Source organism: Palaemon carinicauda, unplaced genomic scaffold (genome assembly GCF_036898095.1).
Source record: "Palaemon carinicauda isolate YSFRI2023 unplaced genomic scaffold, ASM3689809v2 scaffold517, whole genome shotgun sequence".
Classification (NCBI taxonomy): domain Eukaryota; kingdom Metazoa; phylum Arthropoda; class Malacostraca; order Decapoda; family Palaemonidae; genus Palaemon; species Palaemon carinicauda.
This window is the reverse complement of record NW_027171780.1, coordinates 109,001-115,000: the sequence shown is the minus strand read 5'-3', so window position 1 is coordinate 115,000 and position 6,000 is coordinate 109,001. Positions and strand designations below refer to the sequence as shown.

At 27.7% G+C, this 6,000-nt stretch overlaps 1 long non-coding RNA gene across 3 annotated transcripts in view; it reads left to right on the top strand.

Moving 5' to 3' along the window:
* Positions 1 to 4,406: 4,406 nt before the first annotated feature.
* LOC137637069 (uncharacterized) overlaps positions 4,407 to 6,000 on the top strand; it is a 28,869-nt gene continuing 27,275 nt past the window's right edge. The window contains exon 1 of one of the 3 annotated variants that reach the window (XR_011043368.1): positions 4,407 to 4,721. This is a non-coding gene — a long non-coding RNA (uncharacterized lncRNA). The other 2 variants (XR_011043369.1, XR_011043370.1) reach the window with 2 other exon arrangements.

Below are 6,000 nucleotides of genomic sequence, written 5' to 3'. Positions count from 1 at the left end.
TATATATATATATATATATATATCACCAGATGCGCAACATTGTGTTCGAAAAGTGGTTCCCTTCGCACTCGTTAAAAATAGATGACTAAATATACCTTCAAAAGGTAAGAATTGTATTAAAAGATGATACATATAATGCCTATATCCATACAGCAGTATTTACTTTATCCATTAATACATAGAAGGATATAAGATATATGCCAATAATACATATATAGGAAGGAATAAATAAAATAGGCTACTTAATAAGAACCCAACCTTTAACCATGAGCCCCAAGGTCTTAAAAGCAAAACTAATCCTTCCCCACCCTGTGTTAATCCAGCTTAATTTCAGGTGTTCTTTATTTAAGAGTTGAAAACACTTCCTTTCGCTTGAAATATTCCGTTTCCACCACCACCGTTCCCATGTCATTCTGTTTATTTGCTTGTTTTATTTATTATTATTATTTCGGGCTACACATACGTTAAAGAACCAGAGTGAATACAAACTTTACACACATATAGGTATGTAAATATTTACATACACACATTATATATATATATATATATATATATATATATATATATATATACTGTATATATATATGTATATATATATATATATATATATATATATATATATATATATATATATATATATATATATATACACACACACACACACATATATATATATATATATATATATATATATATATATATATATATATATATATATATATATATATCAAACAACAAATATAGCCGTTTCTAGTCCACTAGAGGACAAATGTCTAAGACATGTCCTTATTCATGTCTGGGGTTTGGCAAGTTCTTTTGTCACCCCACTGGCCAACTGCGGTTGAGTGATGGTGGGAGATTTTTTGTCTGATCGCTCACAGCAAACCAACCTAGTATGGGTGGCTTTGGCTCTTCTTATAGCATAGCTATCTTGGTGATACGCAAACCTTTTCACCACGTTACGGTAACCAAACAGAAAGGGTATATATATATATATATATATATATATATATATATATATATATATATATATATATATATATATATATATATACATATATATATATATATATATATATATATATAAATATATTTAACATCATTCGTTTGTATCTATACTTATATACATAAGTTCGTACCTGGATTATTTTTCCTTACAATTAGCTTCAGAAAAATAAACAATAAAAACAAAAAATAATTTATTCACAAGTAAAATTACTTTAATTTGGAAACATAATCAAGCCAGATGTTAAGATAACATTAGATAATATAAATAAAATTGAAAAAAAGCCATAAATATTTCTTTCTCTTGGTTTAGATTCTTCATCAAAATACTTATAGTCTGAACTTTAAAATTCTTTCATATAAAATATAATTTTTAGAGAATATTACTACAAAATACATTTGTATCTGAGAGAAATATGTATTAGATGAATTTAATGTTTTATTTGGCTGTAAAATTAGAAATTATGAAGGCGTTTTACTCATCTTGTTTGGTAACACAAGTGGTAAAGCATTTTCCAAGGATGATGGTGACGTGTCAAAAATAGCATTTGGTGTTACGGCTTATAAAACGTTAATAAGCCATTATAAAGGCAATGGGTAGTCTTAAAATATAATATGATTAGTCATTTAAGGATATTCCAATCTAGAGACAGTTATATCTAGGTAAAAACATTAAAAAAATCGAGTTTTCTTGTTAGCAGACGAATTTCTTTTGGGAAACAAAACTAAATTATTAAAATGAAATATCACTAATTATCTAATTGTATTTTTTAAGATATTGGTCGTCTATTTAATTAATGATTTATCGATATATATTATTCATAATAGGCTTGTGATCTCAAAAAAATTCATGGACACAGTGATGGTATGGCCACCTGTTGACTGTAAAAGTAAATAAATTAAAACAAAGAAAGGTAATAATAGTTGCAACCTTGTATATCAAAGAGGCTATTTTATGCAAGACATACACTATTTAATCATTGCAATGTAAGACGAATATATTAAGAAATAATATTACTTTTCTTTGGAGTAATAGTATATTCAATTGCTAAGAGGAAAACTATTTAAAAATTGAATTTAAAAAAACTATTAGTAACTTTTGTATCTGAGAGTATTCATTAAAATACCTATTGTCTGCCTTATAAATTTCTTCATATAAAATATATTTTTTGTATAATAATTCTACAAAATATATTTATTTCATGTAATAAAATGTCCTTAGATACTAATAATGATCTATTTGATTGTAAAATTAGAAATCTTAAAGGTGTTTTGCTAATCATATTTGGTAAAATAAATAGCAGAGGGAATTCTGAAACAGAGTCAGCCACTTGTATTACCAGAAGAAATGAGCAAAATACCTTCAATATTTCTAATTTTACAATCAAATAGGAATTTGATGACATCTAAAAGAATTCATAACTTTATATAGATATATTTTGTATTAGTTCTGTCCATAAAATATATTTTATATACAAGAATTTTAAAACTTGAACAATAGCTCTTTTGATGACTAACATGGACAAGTATAAAGTTGCTAGAAGTGGCTAGTAAATTTTCTATTTTAGTTCTCTTCTCAGTATTTATCTTCACAATTGGATATATTATAACTCCAAATAAAAGTAAGTTTATTTTTTAATATATTTGCCCTATATTGCAATGATACGATAGTGCAAGTCTTGCACAAAATACATTCTTTGGATATACAAAGTTGCAAGAAAGCATTGAATATAGTATTTATTAAAATAGTTAATTTTACTACCAATAGGTGTCCATACCATCGATGTGTCCATGAATTTCTTGAAATTACGAGTCCATGAATTTCTTGAAATTACGAGTCCATGAATTTCTTGAAATTATGAGCCTATATTGAATAATAAATATATATAAATCATCTAATAGAATACAGGAACATTAGTATCAAAATTAAAGCTGAAATTTACATGATAGGATGGGCCAATTTATAAGATATTGTTTTCTTAATTTAGTTTTGTTTCCCTAAATAAATTCGTTTGCTAATAATAAATCTCTATTTATTTAAGGTTTTCATCTAGATATAGCCATCTTTAGGATGGGATATTCATTAATGATTAACTATATTAAATTCTAAGACTTAAAATTGCCTTTAAAATGGTATATTAATGTTTTAAAAGCCATAATACCAAATTATTTTTTTGCCACGTGACCATCATTATTCTGAAAATGCTTTTTCACTTGTTTTACCAAACAAGATGACTAGAAACCCTTCATGAGTTCTAAATTTACAGTCAAATAACACATAAATGGGATATAACACATTCCATTTCTTGTATATAATTATATATTGTTGTGTTAGTTCACAAGAGAATATATATTATATGCAAGAATGTTATAGCTTAGACAATAGTCTTTTTTAATGACTGATCCTTACAAGCAGTTTTAACTTATTTATATTAATTTCTATTTTAACAATTGAATGAAATCCCGACTATAAGTTAAAGTAATTTTATTTTTTAGTGTATTCATCCTATATTACTGTTTCCACAATATATTAAATATTGTTAAATCATTTAATAGAATACACGAACTATATTCTAAAATGAGAACAAAACTCATCTGTATTCTAGTTTATATATTCAACTTTATATTCCAAAGTAGATTTGTTTGCTATTATTATTATCAGTAATTTTATTTTTTAGTATATTCATCCTATATTACTGTTTCCACAATATATTAAATATTGTTAAATCATTTAATAGAATACACGAACTATATTCTAAAATGAGAACAAAATCATCTGTATTCTAGTTTATATATTCAACTTTATATTCCAAAGTAGATTTATTTGCTATTATTATTATTATTTTTATTATTATTATTATTATTATTATTATTATTATTATTATTATTATTATCTTTATTATTATTATTTTATTATAAATATTATTATTACTATTATTATTGTAAGAAACACTAAGGGAGAATTAATGAAAAAAGACTATAAAATATCTAGAGATTAGACTATAAAGAGTTACTCAAGTTAGAATTATATAAAACTATAAAGAATAGATAATAATAATAATAATAATAATAATAATAATAATAATATTATCATTATTATTATTATTATTATTATTATTGTAAGAAACACTAAGGGAGAATTAATGAAAAAGACTATAACATATCTTGAGATTAGATTATAAAGAGTTACTAAAGTTAGAATTATATAAAACTATAAAGAATAGATGATAATAATAATAATAATAATAATAAACTCTAAAATAAGTCCCAAATTCCTAGAAGAGCCATTGTAAAGATGAACTGTTGACAGTTGTAAGTTCCTGGACCTGGTCCCTGGAAGTTCCTGGAACAACGTGACCTCCATAACTGTTGGTTTTCCAGTCACTTCCAGACTTCCAGTCACTTCCAGTCCTAGAAGAGCCGTTGTAAAGATGAACTGTTAACAGTTGGAAGTTCCTGGAACAACGTGACCTCCATAACTGTTGGTTTTCCAGTCACTTCCAGACTTCCAGTCACTTCCAGTCGTATTTAAACGGATCCCACTTACGTCAGTTATTATCCTGCCCAAAATTGCATCATGTAAGTGATAACAGTTGGAAGTTCCTGGAACAACGTGACCTCCATAACTGTTGGTTTTCCAGTCACTTCCAGACTTCCAGTCATATTTAAACGGTTCCTACTTACTCCAGTTATAATCCTGCCCAAAATTGCATCATGTAAGTGATAACAGTTGGAAGTTCCTGGAACAACGTGACCTCCATAACTTGGTTTTCCAGTCACTTCCAGACTTCCAGTCACTTCCAGTCGTATTTAAACGGATCCCACTTACTTCAGTTATTATCCTGCCCAAAATTGCATCCTGTAAGTGATTTCATAAACTGTTTGATGGTATACATACCATACATACTGCCAAATTAAGTGTTGTATACATAATGTATGAATATCGTATCTATTTGAAATTGGTAGTCAGTTTATGTGACTTATTTAACGTTAAATCTCGAGATGTTCTATTTTCATTATTCCTTACTTATATAGTTTATTTCTTTTGCTCAATAGGCTATTTCTACTTTTAATGTTAATAGGTAGGCTTATGGTTTTAATTTATTTCCTTATTTCCTTTCCTCACTGGGCTATTTTTCCCTATTGGAGCCCCTGGGCTTATAGCATCTTGCTTTTCCAATTAGGGTTGTAGCTTGGATAGTAATAATAATAATAATAATAATTAGGGTTTGTACGCCTACGATTTTCAGCGGCAAAAGGTCATATTGCAAATTTTTTTGCTTACTTTATAATTATAATAATTAATTGCTAAGCTAAAACCCTAGTTGGAAAAGCAGTATTTTCCAACAGGGAAAATACCCCTGCGAGGAAAGGAAATAAGGAAAAATAGAACTTTTTAAGGATAATTAATTGCTAAGCTAAAACCCTAGTTGGAAAAGCAGTATTTTCCAACAGGGAAAATACCCCAGCGAGGAAAGGAAATAAGGAAAAATAGAACTTTTTAAGGATAATTAATTGCTAAGCTAAAACCCTAGTTGGAAAAGCTGTATTTTCCAACAGGGAAAATACCCCAGCGAGGAAAGGAAATAAGGAAAAATAGAATTTTTTAAGGTATTTATAAAGTATGTTACTGTTAGGGTATAGAAAAATTTGGCCGTTGTGCCAGAGTTGTAATAAGTCGAGAGGATGTCCTAACCTAAGGCTTGCCCACCTAACCTTACATTGATTTCCAAGTCTTTTCGAAAATTTCGGCTGATTCTCGGGCCGAAAATTTTTTAGAAATTTTCGGCCGAAATTCGAGCCGAAAATTTTTCCGAAAATTTTGGCCAATTTTCGGGCCGAAAATTTCAGCTTAGTGGATATGTCCTAACCTACTGTAGGGTGCTCCCTACTTAACCCTACTTCATTTGCTGTGTGTCCTTTACCATAAGGGATCGCTGAAAATGGTATACAGTATATTAGAAATGATAGAAAAAGATATGAATTAGTAGCAAG